The 16,292-nt window shown below is 57.0% G+C and overlaps 1 protein-coding gene across 1 annotated transcript in view; it reads right to left on the bottom strand.

Annotated features, from left to right (window-relative positions):
• The window catches only part of ZMIZ1 (zinc finger MIZ-type containing 1), a 233,620-nt gene extending 232,287 nt beyond the window's left edge, over positions 1-1,333 (bottom strand). Inside the window, 1 exon segment of the mRNA XM_059397899.1 lies at positions 778-1,333. The gene's annotated coding sequence lies outside the window, so the exon portion shown is untranslated.
• Between the last annotated feature and the right edge of the window lie 14,959 nt (positions 1,334-16,292).

The raw sequence follows: 16,292 nt of genomic DNA, 5'->3' as shown, positions 1-16,292 counted from the left end.
CGTATTTGCAACGCGCGCGCGCACACACACGCACATCTTCCCTCTGGGCTCCCCTTCTGGCCGGGGCAGCCCCGTCCGGGCGACGGCCTTAAGGCCCCTCGGGCTTCTCAGGACCTACGCGAAGCCCCAAACACACACCCCTTCGCGTTCCCCGCTAGTACCGTGCGCCGCGTCTCCCCGGGCAATTCACACACGAACAACTTAACCGCGCCTCCACCTCCCATTTACAAAAGTGTGTGTTTTGCCTGGAAATTCAGATGCACAACTTAGCACCACTACCCCTTGCCACCCCGAAATCCAGCGCCGTCTCCGGCGATTCTCCTACACACAGGCGCACAACTTCGCGTCTCCCCGAAGGTGGTGAAGGAGACCGAGGTGGTCCTACCCGGGTCCTTCCCTCCCTGCCCGAATCCCGCTCCTGCCCGGGCGTTCAGAACGAGGGCTGGAGGCGCACCGGCAGGAGGCGGGCACAGGGTCCGCGCGCACACAACCTTACTCACGCCCCGCACACCCGAAGATCCTCGGCCCCTGCGCGCAGCCCAAGCCGGCTCCGCGCAGCCGGGCGTTCGCCGGTCGCCTGGGCCTCGTCCCCGGGCCGCCGAGGGGAGCGCAGTGGAGCTCGGCCGCCGGCCGCTCGCCCGGCTTGCCTGGCCCCGGCAGACCCTTCAAGGGATAAGCCCTCAGCGCCCAGCGCCCCACGCTCGCACCCCAAGAGTCCGCGGGGAGCGAGAGGAAGGCCCGGGGCAAGTGGGCGCCCGGGTCTGGACCCAAACTTACCCAGCGCTGCGAGCGCCGCTGCCGCCGCTGGAGGACGCGCCGCTGCCGCCGCGGCCGCTGCCGGGCAGGCCCGGCTCGGGCCGGGAGGAGCGCTACGAGGGCGCCGAGAACGGCTCCGCTTCGGCTCCTGCTCCGCGCCGACCGGGGCTGGGGTCACCGCGCTGCGCCGGCGCTGCTCGCTTGCTCCGCCGCCGGGTCGCTGCTCGCCCGCCCGCCGCCCGGTCGCCTGCTCTCCCGGGCGCCCGCCGCCGCTCGCTTTTTTAATGTCCACAGACAGTGAAAAGGAACTCGGCGTTAGGGGGTGAGTAAGTGAATCAACTCGCCCGGAGCCGAGCAAGTTGAAGTGTCAGATTACATTGGCTATTCTATTTCCAAAGGGCCCCGCGCCGCCGGCCGCCCGCAAAAGCAGGTACGGAACCACGGACGGAACGGAGCTACGCGGCACCGCCGCCGCCGCCGCCAGCGCTCGGCTCCGCTCGGCTCGCGCTCTCAGCGCTCTCGCCGTTCACTCTACCTCTTTCCTTTTCGCCTCTTTCTCTCCCTCGCCTTTCCTGTCCCTTCTTTTGCTTTTTCTTCCCCGCTCCTTAGTCCCGGCCCTCTCCAAGCTTTCCCCCCTCTGTGGCTCGGAAGAGCTTCGCGCGCCCCCCCCCCCCCCAGCCCCGTCACTCACCTCCCTTTTCTCTCCCCCTTCTTCCACTTCTCCCTTCCCGCCCCCACCTCCCCGCTCCTGCAAGTTTAGAGTAGGAGAGAAATGCTGAGCCTGGGAAGGGACCACATTGGGGAGGGGGGGAACCACCCGGCACCCACGGTACCCCCTTGGTTCGCGCGCCCGGGACTAGCGTGCACTTGGGGCTGTGAACGCTGTCAGGTAACCTATTTGGGGGTAATCTAGTTGCTAGCAAGGATTGCCCAAGCGTTCCCCTGGAGGTGACTTTTGGGGTTGTTCCGAAAGCCCAGGGACTGACAGGTGGGGAGAGTAGAGGAACCCCCCCAACACACCACAAACACCGTCACCACCAAGGGCGACGTTGGGGGAGGTTGGAGCGCGGTGTCCCCGACAACCGGGATGGACCCGGACGCAAGGTCTGACCCTGGCACCCTGCGCGATCCAGAGGCCGGCGGGTCCCCGAGGACCGTCGAGTGCGCCCAAGGCCCAGTGCACGTGGGTGGGATGGGGGCGCCGGGACCCAGGCCCAGTTCTACGTTCCGGACTGCGCACTGCCCCAAGGGCCACGGAGAGGGATGGCACTCACAAGGTGCAGCGGGGTGCACCCACTCGCGGGGTTCCCCTTGCGGAGCCACCCACGAGAGCATTTAAGTGCGCACCCACCTTGGCTGACGTCCACTGCCACTCACACGGAAACTCCTACACAAACAGCACACATAGTCGCGCCCACACTCAGTTTTACAAACACACTTCCACACGTCCGCACACACAAACACGCACATACGTACACTTTCCCTCACAAATGTACCCGTGCATACGGCCATAGCCACCGCATTTACACATACGCAACTGCACGCAGACACACACATCGCCGTACAACCAAATACACTCCAAAAAAAAAAAAAAAAAAAAAAATTCCCCCGTGCATGAAATCCTTAAGCTCACGTACACACACAAACCCATATCCTCCTCCCACTCCCTCTTTCACACCCAGAACCACCCCCCATCACCGCTTGTGATTTGCGGCAACCCTCAGTCCCAAATCATAATCGGCGCCCGCGCGGCGCGGGTTGGACACACACACTCGCGCGCACGCAAGCACTCTCCTCCCTGCACAGGCGGGGGAGGCTTCGGCCGGCTCCCGCTTCGGATTCCAGGTGTGGCGGTGACTCCGCGCTCCGTGTTTTGCAGCCTGCCGCGGTGTCGGAGGCGAGGCGAGGAAGGGAGCTGGAATAACAAAGGCAAGTTGGGGAGAGCGCAAGGGGGCGCAGCCCGGGCAGGGCCGCGGGGGGAGCCCTGCATTGCCTGGGCTTTGCAGGCTGCGAGGGTCTCGGGCGCCAGGAGCCGGAGGTGGGGGGGTGGGGGGTGGTGAGGGTCGAGGGGCGGGGCCGCGGCGTGACGTCAGAGAACAATGACACCGCCGGGGGCGGGTACCCGGAGGCAGCACGGGCGGGGGTCTCCCGCGGGAACTGAGACTAGCGGAAGATGTCCAGGACAGGCGAGGGCCATTGCCTGATTGACGAGGCCCGCCTGGGAGCGCGGACGTGCCACGCAGACTCGAGGATCGTCCAGGCCTCCTGGGCAGTGATCAGCGCCGACCCTGGGCCAGCGTGAGGAGCAGGCCAGAGTACCCTCCCCCCTCACCCTATTTAAAAACATCCTTCAGTGGGCATCTCTGACCTCGGCTTGAACTCCTTCAGGGCCGGCTAGATCACTCCTTCCACCACCGAGGGAAAGGAAGCAAAATGAATTTGCCAGCCCTGAATTCATTCTCAAGGCTTCGCTAGTCTGACAGCCCGTGAACACAGCTTGGATTCCTGAGGGCTTAGAGGGCGGCAGCTGAGGTCCACAGGGGCCTGGGAGGGGATGCCAGGAACCTGCTTGATACTCCCAGGAGAAATTCTGCCGCCCGGAGGCCAGTAGGTGCACGGGAAGGCGCTCCTTTCCTTTCCGGGGCCTCAGTCTTTAGACCTGTCACATGGACTGTTACCAAGCTGCCGTTTCTGCACAGGTGGCAGATAGTGTACCCCTGGGGAAGGTGGATGGGATGAGAACCTTCCAGACCTCTCAGGACACCAGAGGAGCATGGTACAGTACATTCCTGTGGGAGTACATTCCTGAGCCCCTCCCCCTCAGCCTCTGGGCGGCCCAGGACCCTAAGTCGGGACATGGGGGTAGCTCCAGAACCCCCTAAAAGCCTGACCTAGGGCTGGAAGGTGTAATTCAGCTGGCTGAGTGGTGGCTGGAGCCACAACTGCTCCCTCTGGGAAATCTATAGCATCGCAATAGCCAGAAAGCTCCCAGCCCCCCACACCACCCCAGGTCCAAAACCTCAGGATGTGGAGATTCCGGGTTTAAGAGCCTGGAGGGCAAGAATCCAGCCTCAGCCAAGACCTAGATGGGTCAGGATGGGTCAGGATGCTCTCCTTTCATCATTTCTGTCCAAATTCCTCACCAAGTGAAAAGGGTTCCCCACCTCCAGGAAATGGGGAATGGAGACAGCCTTGGGGATGATCACTTGTGTTCAAAACTCTTGTCCAGAAAATCCCCCCGCCCACTAACTTACATCTGAAAATTAGCATGCTACTGCAGAGAGCAGAGGAGCCAAGCCCAGGATACAAAGAAGGCTTGAGCGAATGGTAACTTCAGCTCTTCCTAGCTGGGCAAGCATGATAAGATGGCAGCAAGTCTGAGATACCTTACCTGGGCTCTGGGTCTGCCCAGGCATCCCAGGGATCCTGGCCTCCAGTCCTTGGGACTCAGGCCTTTGCTGTCTCTATTCATCCTTCAGAGAAATAACAAGGCTGACTGGATCCCTGTGGAGTCTTGGAAGAAGTTATGACTTATTTAGTACCTACTGTGTGCTGGGTACTATGGTAAGGGCCTCTTAGCATGAGCGTATTGAATTCTCATACTGCCTTGAGTTAGATGCTCTATTACCATCTCCCCTTCAGAGCAAACTACACTTGGAGTCCCTTGGTCAATCAGGATTCAAACTCAGGCTCTCATTAACAATGTTTCCTGTTGACATCTTAGCCCTGTTCTGCCTCCTCATCCATAGACTCTCTGTGTGGTCCCGGACAAGTTGCTAGCCCTCTCTGGGCTTCTTTAAACCAAGGGTCAGGTCTCATGGCAGTGGCCGGGCCTCTTTGGGGATTATGTGTCCTGAGCCTCCACCCTCCTGACCCTGGCTTCTGTGTGCCTAGAAAGCTGGGGGTGAGGCAGAGGGAAAAGTGCTTTCACTTCCCAGCCACTGAGAAGACAGATATCACTCAGCCAACGCAGGGCTGAGAAATGACATGGCTCTGGAGGCAGCTCAGTGCACGGGGCAAACCTGTGTGTGCCAGTGCAGGGTCCTGCCCCACCTATCTTCAGAGTAGACTTACATTTTATTAATTGCCTTGCCTTCCAGGAACCATGAGCGGGAAAGAAGTCCATGGCTTAGGCCTAGGCCTGGGGAGCGGAGAGCCAGGAGGTCCAGGAGGCCAGGAGGAAGGCAGTGGGAAGAGGCTGTATGTCCTGGGGAGAGCAGAGAACCCGTACAGGGTATAGTGACTATGGCCTCCTGAGCTGGAGGCCCTCAGTGGGCTGGGCAGCAGGGAACCAGCACATGTGGGGGTGCCAGGACTGCCTTCTCTGTCTCCAGGATTCACCCTTGTCTCCCCGAAAGGGAGCCTAAGGACTAAAAGAGCCGGAGAAATGTCACCTTGTCGAGAGCTTCCTGTTTCCCAGGCATTTCTCATTCCATCCTCTGCATAAGCCAGAAGGTATAATTCTCCACTGAGGACAAAGGCTCAGAGAGGTTAAGTGGCCTGCTTAAAGTCTCACAGTTATTCCGTGGGTGGGGCTGGACCTCAGGGTTGAGAATGAGGACTTGCCTTCATTCATCACCAGGCCATGGTACAAACAAGGTGACTTTCTGAGCCCTCTGGGGTGGATGGGGGAAGGACTCATCTGCCAGGGGATGATCAGGTCCCCTCCCATGGTAGTGGGGTCATGAGGAGTAGATTCAGTCTTCACTGGTGGATCCAGGAGGCACCTGGTCCTTGCCCAGCTCTGAGGCAACTATGTTTCTAGAGGTGGGTGGTTGGGCCCAGCAGAGAGTAGGTGTGCCCCTCATCATAGCAGGGACCCCTGGGATGCCTCCTCTCCCTATGACAGTCAGGTTGCCCACTCCATTCTCTGAGGCTGCACCTGCCCAGCCGCCTGGCCTTGGCTCTCCAGATCTTTCCAACAGGTATGCCATCTTTTCAGTTCCCATCATGGCTCTCTGCCCCATGGTTCCAGACCCAGCTCAGCCACCACTCCCTTCTTCTGCTGGGAGGCCCAGGAGAAGCAATGGAGAGACTGCTTTGAGAGCTGGGACACCTTTGCTCCCAGCCCACCACTTGCAGTGTGTCATGAGCGCCTCACAGACTCTCTCCGTCCTCCTGTTTCCCCATCTGTCAAGTAGGAGAGTATGGGACATGGGATGTCCAATGTTCTGGCTCTGATTGAACCCTTACTCTTGAGCTATAGTGTACTTCAGGGTTTAGGGGGGCCCTGCTTTGGGGAATGCCCTCAGAGTGTCTCCTTTAGCTGTGTAGGGAAAGGAAAACATGTGTACACAGAGAGGATCGTCCAGTCGGTCATGACCTTAACACCTTGCTTCACAAGGTACCACCTGTCTTCTGAGCCCGCAATGGCCCCTTTTCTAGTGATGAAACTGAGCCTGAAAGGAGGTGGTGGCTTTCCCATGGCCACACAGCTGGGAAGTGTCAGAGCGGGAACAAGAACCAGGTGTTCCGACACAGGGTTCTCTTCTCTGCTCCAGCGCTGCCAGAGAGCCACCTGGGAGCTAGGAGGTCCAGCAATCCTGGGGGGCCTAGAGCAAGCAGCAGAGGAGAATGACGCCTCCTCCCTCTATGCTGGCAGCTCCAGCATCCTGAGGGAAGGGTCCCTCCTCTTTGGCACTGGAGGGGGTAGGAGAAGATCCCAGAGCTTCCATGTCTCCCCTCCTCACCTGGACAGCAGTCCTCTGGTCTCAGGTCTCCTACCCCCTTGCCCTGCCCCATGCGTGTAGCCATGCTGGGTGGCTTTTAGAATTGCCAGCATTCTGTACACACTCCTGGCTCCTCATGTTCTTCCTGCCTCCTGGGACACACCTCTGCCAAACTTTAAGGCCACATCCACAGCCACATGCTCAGAGGCCTGCCCCATACCTCCGGCAGATGTGCCGTCTACCTGGTCTCAGCCCCCACGTGCTGCTGCCCTTGCCTCCCCCATCATAATTATCACCATAATGATTACGTATTAAATTTCCTACTCTGTGGCAGACATCGAGGGTCTCATGCCCACAGACTCCTCTCGTCTTCACAAGAGCTGATTTTTATTAGTGGTAGTAATGTCTCCAATTTTGGAGGTGAGGAACCTGAGGCACAGGGAGTTTCGTCTGTCCAACATGACACCTCACTAGGCTGGGAGATTATTTTGATGTGCACCCATCTCCTCCCAGGCTGAGACTGCAGGCCAGAAGCCGGCTCACTGCTCTATCCCATCACCCAGCATAGTGCCTGAGTGACTGATAGGCGGTCAAGGACAGGGGGGAGAGGCAAGGGGCGCCTAAGGACGAGCCCGGCCCGGTCCTCTGGGAGCTCACAGGCTATCAGAAAGGACCGTCCCCAGCAAATAGCACTCTAAAAGTCTGGGGAAGGAGGGGAGTTGGTATTGAGTGGCATCTGGAAGGCAGGCTCTGCTGGGGAAACGACCAGAGTGAGGCATGGACGTGCCCCAGGCCCCCAGCAAGCGTGAGGCAGCAGTAGGCTGGACCCCCTGCTCCCAGAATGATGTGCCTTCTTGCACCTTGCAGCCAGCTGTGGGGGGCTCCCTGAGTCTGTGCTGTTTTTCAAGGACACACGGTCCCAGACGCCTTCATGATGCTGAGCTGTTCAATGAGTGGCTCTAGTTCTTCTCTCCCCTCTATTAAAATTTTTTTTAAAAAGAAGAAGAAAGAAAGAAATCCAGGCATTGTTCCTGACTGCAGCTGGTGCCAACTAGAATCCCGCTGAACAGAATGGAGCCGAGAGCCTGGCCGCCAGGGGCCTGGCTGCTGACACAGGGCCTTTCTATTTTGCTTTCCCCCCGGGGGCCCAGGCTGACGTTTCGTCCCCTCCATGGGCACCCTCTCCACCTGCCTCCCTGGCCCCAGCTCTGAGTCTCCCACTGCCCTCACCCCCTTTGCAAAAATCAGATGCCACTTGGGAGGGCTCTGGAGCACCGCCACCCCCGACTTTCCTTCCTCATCTTCCACAACCCAGAATGAGCTGGACCCCTTCCGTGTCCCCCACTCTACCAAGGGGGGGGTGTCTTCGGATGGCTGTCTAGGAGAGTGGCAGAAATCCTTTCTCCACGGAATCATTTGGAACACTGGTTTGATTTCAGAACATACCAGGATTTTCCATCCAACCCCCACCCGACTTGGCAAGTGCCAGTCCAAGCTCACCCGTTAAGGCAATTTGCAGCAGGGAAGGTTTGGGGGTTGGGAGGGGCAGGGTAGGTGGCAACAAAGAGCTCTGCAGGCACAGAAGTGCTTTCTAAAGTTCCTGGTTTGCCCACTGCCTTTGCTTCAAGAGACTTGGTCTTTGGAGGAAGAGGATTCCCCAAACTCTTCCTTTGCTGCCTTCATTTCAGCCTCCCCTCCCTGCCCCTTTAGAACCTTGAGTTCCGTTTGGCAACATCCCCCACCTCTCTTCTCCACAAAGAGCCTATCTGACCCCGATTACCCCAAGAATCAGCCCAAAGAGAGCAGCCACCTGGCCACTATCCCATGTCCACTGGGAGCCCTGGGGCTTGGCCTGGCCCTCAAAGCTGGCTTCCCTAGCCTCCCCTTTCCTCCTCTGGGTGCAGCACTCAGAGTTTGTAAAAAGCACTTTATGTCTTACCTGAGTGCCATGAGGCAGGCGGAGATCGCACAACTCACTTTGTAGAGAAATAAACTGAGGGTTCAAGGGGCCCAATGGTTTGGCCAGAGTCATACAGGAAGGGGCAGAACTGGTATTTGAACAACAGTCTTCTGATTTCATGTCACTAAGCAGGTGTTGGGGCCAGAGTGGTAATGGTCTCAGAGGATGACTGTCAGAGGACGGGATCCCAGACACACTGATTCATCTCACAAACGTTTATTGACTCTGCAATGTGCCAGGCACAAAACTAGGCACTGGGAATCCGACAGTAAATAAGACAGATAGGGTCTCTGTCACAGAGCTTATATTCTATTGGAGGAGAGACAGCAAACGGACTATGCAGGAAGATGTCCTCATGCCCACCAGCCCAGCGCATGTGCCCCGGAGCGAGCCCTGGCTAGGAGGCTGGAGACACAGGTTCTGGTCCTAGTGTTGCCCCAACTCCCTGTGCAATGCCGGACAAGACTTTCTACCTGTGAAATCTGCAAACGTGTGGCACCTTACGCATTTCCTCAGGTTTCTGCCCTCCTCCCAGCCTCTGAGTCAAGTGGTTAATGATTTCCTAGCATGAATAATTACTCTGATTAATTTTTTCTCAAACCTGACTTTTCATCAGCTCTCAGAGCCCGAAAGGGGCTTCTGAGGTCATCGAAGCGAGAACCCCTAGGTCTCATTCTTCTCAGGAGGCAACTGCCTCTGCTTGCATCCTTCTGGGAATGGGGAGCTTGCTTCCTCACCTGGCAGACACTGCGCAGTGATGTGCTGGTAAGTGTTTAACATCTGGCTCTCCAAAGTGGGGAAGACCTGATAGATAGCGTTTGCCGATTTCCATTGTATGAATACTCCCCCTGCGGCCAAGGTCAAGCTGCTGACTTCACAACACCCAGCTCCCACAGTTCCAGAAAATTTAGCCTTCAGCCATGTGAGCCAGTCCCAGCCGGCTCCAGCACACCACTGGCCTGCCCCACAGAGGAGCCCTGTCCAGCTTTACGCCTTGGGAAGTTCTTCCTGGTACGGGATACTTCTGATACTTCTCCAGGGTGTCATAGGACAAGGGGCCCCGGGACCTCCATGAAGCCCTTCAGGGAATAGGAGGAATTGACTTCTATCTCCTCGTGACAGGGGAAGTTCCTGGGCCAAGTGGGGTCAGGGTATACTCACCCTTCCTCCCTGTCTCTCCGTCCTCCCTCCCTTTCACAAATATTTGTTGGGCCTCTGTGACCCACCAGGCACCTGCGAGATGCTACAGCCCTGGTCACCCGTGTCTTTGCTCACACCGGCCTCTCCAGCCTGAAAGTCTTCCCGCTCGGCCTGCCCACCTTGGAGGCTATGCTCCGATGTCATCTGCTCTCAAAAGCCCGCCCTGCCCGCCACCGCTTCCCCTCCCGGGGCAGGCAGGCGCCCGCCCTCCTACAGCCTTTCTCAGCCCCTGTTTGCCACTTATCACTTTCTACCTTGGATTACAGCTATCTGTGTACTCGGCTTATCTCTCTGCCAGACTGAGAGGCAGCGGGCTTGCCGAAAGAGTGTGGACTTTGGAGCCCCGCGACCTGGTGCTGAATCCCAGCCTTGCCACTTACAGCTGTGAGCCCTAGGGAACCTCCTACCACCTTCTGAAAGCTCAACTTCTCTATCTGTAAAGTGGGGCTGGCCATCACTCCTTCCAAGGTGGTCTGACTGTTAAGTGGGATAAGAAATGGAACCCCCTTTTCCTGTTCCTGTCTGGGACTCCCATCTCTAGGGGACAGAGATTGTGTCTGGTGCTTCTGTGTGTCCTCTGGTTATGACAGCAGTATAAATATTAACAACAATGGTAAATACAGCAGTGTGACTACGTGTGGGCTATTGTTCTAAGAACTTCTATGTGCTAACTCATTTCATTCTCACAACAACCTTGTGGCATCAGAACTATTCCTCCCACTGATAGACGAGCAGTCTGAAGCACAGAAAGGTTAGCTAACAAGCCCAAGGTCACACAGTGAGTGGGAAAGCTGAGATTTGGATCTAGGAAAATTGGCTCCAGGGCCTTAGCTCTGGAACACTGTATTAAATGGCCATGGTAGAAGGGCTTAGAAGGGCTTAGAGAGCTGTGGAACAGGAGGGCTGTCCACAGGGTACCCCGGCCTGCTGACATTGTTGTCCTATCCTGTGGGGTCAGGGTGGACAGAGAAGCTCCTGGTCTGTCCTCCAGGACCTCTGAGCAGGTTAAGTGGTTAGTGCTGAAGAGGATTGGCTCTAGCTCCCTAGGGGCAGGGGACTGAGAGGCCACTAATGGATTAGGCAGTCAGGCAGTCAAAGAAGGCTTCATGGAAGAGGTGGCTTTTGCAGTGGGCCTTACCAGGGAGGATCTGGGTCGGCAGGGGCAAGGCAGAACAGTAAGAGCAAAAGTGCAGAGGTGGAAGAGGTATATTAGGGATGCATTTAAGTGTCAGTCTAGACCTTCTCCTGTGTTCTGGTGGGTAGGTAGAGCAGATAAGGTCACTATGGGGAAGGGTGTATTAGTCGTTCAGTCTGTGATTCAGAAAAAGCTAAGGGAACTATTGCAGGGGCTCTGAAAGCCAGGAGAGACTCCAAAGAGCTGAGAGCCACTTGCGTTGCCCTATGGGCCAGATTGGCATCTTGCTGCTTTATAAGCTACTCTGAATACTCAAGAGTCCTGGGTTCCTGAACAAGCTCCGCCTCCTGGTTATATCCCTCAGTTTCTCAGAGCCCTAGTTTCACCATCTGCAGAATGAGCATGAAAAATGGACCTGGGGACCCAGTTGAAAAAGGAAACAGGGCTGGTGGTGGGGCCATGCCTGACACTCCTGTGGTAGGAAGTGGGTGGGAGGTCCACGGAGGAGGGGCATGAGAGGCCAGAAGGGGTGGGTGGGAGGAGGAGCACGTGCATGGCCAGAGAGCACCAAGCCCTCCAAGTTGGCTCAGGTTGTGCCTCGTGATTCTTCCCACACCACATGCTCCATTTTCCCGGCATTGCCAAAGGCTGCCCAGTTCTGCTGGCTTAAAACCAAACTCCCTCCAAAGCTTCTGCCAGGACAGCGCCTGGCAGGCTGTGCGGTGACCCTGCTCCTGCGGCCGGCCCGCCTCGGGCCCACGAGGCCCTTCCAGGTAGCGCTAATTGTACTAATGAATGCTTTGAGAGCATTCATTGTGTGGCAAGGGCTGTTTTAAATGTTTCCATAATATTAACTAATTTAATCCTCATAACCACACTGATGACATCCATCTCAGGCGAGGAGACAGGCAGGGACAGGTTAAGCCTGGTGGTCCCACTGCGGTTGCATGGAGGAAGGGACGAAGCCTGAGGGTTGCGGGGAGCCCACGGAGCCCTGCAGCAGGGCCTGCAAGGTGCAAGTGTGCACCTCTCTGGCTGTTTCCCTGTGTGGGGTCCCTGCTCATTGCCCAGTTCCCAAGCAGCCCCTCTGGCCACACGTGTGCCCGAATGCCCGCACACTGGACACTGCGGTCGTGCAGACGCACAGAGACAGTCCGGCATGAGTCTCGCCGTCACTGAGTCACATGCACGGGAACAGGCCCCGTGACCACCCTGCCACAGACACACACACATACATGCACATGCACACACACACATACACACACACACACACACACACACACACACAAGCCCAGGCACCCAGTGGCAGCATTTCCTGACAAATACACATGGGAGTGTCCTTCACACACTTAGATCTTCTCCGGCACACACACACACACACAGAGGCACATACGCTCCTGTGTCCCCCAAATGACCCAGTGGGATCTGTGAACTCACATCACAGCCCCCTGGCCTGCAGTCTCTGTGGATGGCCCTGTGGCCCAGGGATCTTCATTCTTGTCTCTTCAAGCCCATGGCTCCAGAATGTGTGCACTGTGCAGGTCCCTTCCAAATCTTTGCCCCGCTCTGCCCCTCTCTATAGGAACTGTGCCTCAGCGGTGTGGTAGGGGCTTGGGGGTGGACGGTTACCCTTCCCCCAACCCCAGGGGCTGCTGAAGGAGCAGCAGGAAGAAGAGATAAATTAATCCTGGCCTCCCCTCCCCCGGGCTCTCTGTGATGCTAATTCTCTCTGCCTTTGATCCAGCCCAGGCCCCTAACTCGGAGCAGGAGCAGGCTCTGGGTCTGCCTGAGATTAGGGCTGCCCTGGGTGAGGCCCCCAGGCATAGCCCCCCAGGCAGCAGGTTGAGATTTTTCTCCCAGGGAGGGGGTCTTGGGGATTAGAGCTCTGGTTACTGACCCTGGCCTTTACAGCACACTCTCTTTTGCAAAAACTTTCTCATCCTCTCTCCTCTCCAAGAGGCCCTTGGTTCCCATTTTACATGGGAGCAGAGTGAGGCCCAGGGATAAAAGGACTCCAGAAGCTTCAGGCCAGTGAGTGGTGGGGTCCAGACCTGGAGCATAGCTCTCCCAACCTCCAATCTGGCCCCGTTTGCTTTAGGGGTTTTTTTTTGTTCCGGTGAGTTTTTAGAAAACCACAACTTATGGAGGATTCACTACCTGCCTTAAAGAGCCTCGTACCATCCAGCCCTCAGAGCAGCTCTGTGGCGTCCCCCTTTAAAGGTAAGGGAATGCTCCATGTCACTGTCCCATGTCAGCAGAGTCTGGGTTCAAAGCCAGGACACAGGTCACCTGTAGTTCCTCACTGTGCAGAAGAGACACTGAGACCCAGAGAGCGGAAGGGACGTGTCCAGTCCCATACAGGAAGTTGGCTGGGCATCCATGCCCTACCTTCCTAGCTCCACCTGATCTTATTCTGGAAATGTCTGGAAACTTCTGTGGACCCAGTGGAGTTGGGACCAGAGTCCAGACCCCATGCTGCCCACCCCCGCCCCGAGTATGGGGGCCCCTGCGAGGATGCCAAACTCAGGTAATCACACAGAGGCATCTCAGCCAACCCAGCTTCAGAGCAGCCCTGTAAACTTGCACAAAAATACAATTAAAACTTTTATTATGCTCTATTTCAATTTCATACATATGAAAGACTGTAAGCTATGAAACTCATTACAGTGAACACTCATGACCATCATCCTAAAGAACTGGAGCATTACAGACATGTCCCAGAGGGACCCACGACCTGCAACTCAGTCACGACTCCCTTCCTCTTTGGAACAAATGGTTGGAGCACACGTGTGCTATCCTGGGCTAACCACTTTTGAGACAGTGAATCACAGGCTGCATTCCCAGGAGACGTGCCGCCTTTAAAGGCACGGGAGAGCTTTGAAGAGTAACTTGCACCCCCACACCCCCCTCCCCATCAGGGTCTGCCATCTGCACCCATTATAATGCTTGGAGGGTATTTGCAATGTGGGGCTCTACTCTGCCTTCCCCAGAGAGGAAAGAACATTTCTTCTGAAAGGACATTTCTTCCTGGTGCAGCCAGAGTGGGGCTGCAGGGTCCAGGCAGCTGGGTATCCCCCGAACAAGGCATACCACCATGACTTTGCATGAGCTGTTCCCTTCCCCAGGAATGTGTTTCCATCTAGTCTGCTTGGGAAAACCAGTTCGTAGGTTCAGCTCCAAGGTGTCATTTTTTGGGAGGCCTTCTTGGTGAACCTCATCCTGTGACCCTCCCAACAGAGTTGGGTGTGCCCTCCTCTGCCTTGTCTGAGTCCTTGGGTACCCTCCTGTCAGGTCTTATTCTAGAGCAGATGTTCTAGTAGCTGCCAAGAGCAGCCTTCCTCCCTAGATTCCAGGCACAGTGGACTGTCACACAGAGTGACCAAGACAAAATCAGGGTGAAGGTGATTGCACTAGGACCTCCCTGTGGCACTCCATGGTCTGGGACCTCAAACGTCCCACCAGGTTTGCTCTGAGGCCTGTCTGGATGGAGGATTTGGAGGCAAAGCCCAGAGGAGACTGCCCAGGGCTAGGGGCTGCTGTTTATCATTTGTTCCATTGATGGGTGTGTGCACGACCCATGTGCAGGTCAGTGGGTGTGGACACAGGATTGCACATGCCTACAAGTGCTTGCACATGTGTCTACACTCCCAGGGCTCCACGTCCACAGGCCCCGCAGAAAATGCAGGGGCCCTTCCTTTTCCTGCCTTCAGCCCCCTCTAGGACAAGCCTGTTCTCTTCTGAATATCACAGCACAGGCATGGGGAGGACATGCTGTGGGTCAGACCAGTGGGGTTGGCGGTGCAGTGGGGGCACAAGACTGACAGAGGATTCATACAACCACCTTCCTGTCCCCTTCTGTGCTCTCCCTTGCACTCGCCCTAAAAGCCAGGTGCCACCTCCACTTCCCAGTTGAGGCTTCTGAGGGCCCCAGAGAATAGAGAGGGACAGCAGGGGAGGTGGGAGGCTGAGACTAGAAGCCCTCATGCCAGTACCCAATTCTTGGTCCAGGTCCCAGATGCTACCCAGAGGCCTGCCAGAAACCCCTGCTTCCAAGGGAGCCCTGGCACAGGGAGGAGCCACCCAGAATCCTCCTGGCAACTGCACTTGGGGGTGTCATTCCCTGAGCATCCTGTAGGAGGGCGCCATAGCTGTTAGCAGCAGCAGGGACTGGGGGCGCTCGCAGCTGACTGGGATGGGACGGGGTGGGACAGCCTCAAAGTGGGGGCCGGTCACCCCTTGACCCCACATACACACACGTAAGTATCTAGGCACATATGCATAAATGCACGTGTGCACACATGCATGCGTTCCCAGAGAGGCAGTGGAAGCTGTCCACTGCTAGTCTTCGGCCTCCTGGTTCCGGTTTGCTCCTCTAACTCAGGCTGCCCTCGAAAGTGCCCTACGGCTGCCAGCTTTCCTGTCTGCCCTCTATCTGAGAATCAGGACTCTGGTGCTGAGGGAGTCGACTGTAGGGCGTGAGAGAGTGACATGGGTTAGCCACTGTGAATGGGGAGGGCAGGGAAAGGGACGATCGCTGTCTTGGCTTCCCCAGCACCCAGATGCATCCTGGAGGCCCTGAGAAAAGGTCTCTTTCCGGTGATAAGGGTAGCACTGGGGCGTGGCAGTCAGAATCCTTGGCTCTGGACTTTGATGGCCCAGGGTGAATCCAGGATTCCTCACCTCTGGCTGTGGGGTTGTGGGTAGGTCGCTTCCTTCTGTTGAAGCTCGGTCCTGAACTTGTACTGAGAAGATGAACGCACTCACTTTACAATGTTTGGGGACAGTGGGCCAGGCCCTGGCCTAGGAAACGTCAGAGGGGGTGGTTGGGGCTTGTTCTTGTGAGTGTCATGCAAGGCAAACCTGTATTATCCCCAGAGCACCCGAACCACAGGACCTCGGCCTGCCTCACAGCCCGGGGAAAGCCGAACTCCAGCCCGGGCTCTGTTTTACCTGCAGGGTGACCTTGGGTGTGACAGGGGCCCCTCCCACCTCAGCATCCTCAGCCCCTAGAGAACACACCCATCGGAGGGGCACATGCGGCTAGAATGACCAATCTGGTGAGAAGGGCCTTGCAAATCATGAAGTTTGTGTCCATTTTGAGGATGCAGGTGTGGGGAATAGGTACCCATCACCCCTTGATGGGACCCTGTCTTTCTGCACCCAGACCCGGCATTCTGGCCTCGAGCTTGGTTGAGAGCTGCATGTCCCCCCACAGAAGAAAGAGCCATGATTGTTTGGGGACCACTCTGAGCCCTGCGCCCGCTCTCTGCAGGCCTCCGCAGCTGCCAGGTGGGAGAGCTCTCACGCGGGCCGTCCGAGGCCCCTTTGAAGCCGGGAAGTCCGCAATGAAGGGGCAAAGGCATCCTGGATTCAAAGCATCTCTCTTGGCCCTTAATTACCCTTCTTCACCCATAGGTGGAATTTCCACTCAAAGAGCGAAAAAGAGGCACGGGCGCGGGTGCTGGGGGCCAGCCTCCCCCGCTGCCTTTGTGTGGCCGCCGCCAACACAGCGGTGGCGCGCGGCTCGGGTTTCTGATTTTAATGATTTCCTGAATTCATTCTGTTTCCTACC

This window comes from Mustela nigripes, chromosome 4, assembly GCF_022355385.1.
Source record: "Mustela nigripes isolate SB6536 chromosome 4, MUSNIG.SB6536, whole genome shotgun sequence".
Classification (NCBI taxonomy): domain Eukaryota; kingdom Metazoa; phylum Chordata; class Mammalia; order Carnivora; family Mustelidae; genus Mustela; species Mustela nigripes.
Note: the sequence above shows the minus strand (reverse complement) of the source record. Positions and strands in the feature narration are given on the sequence as shown.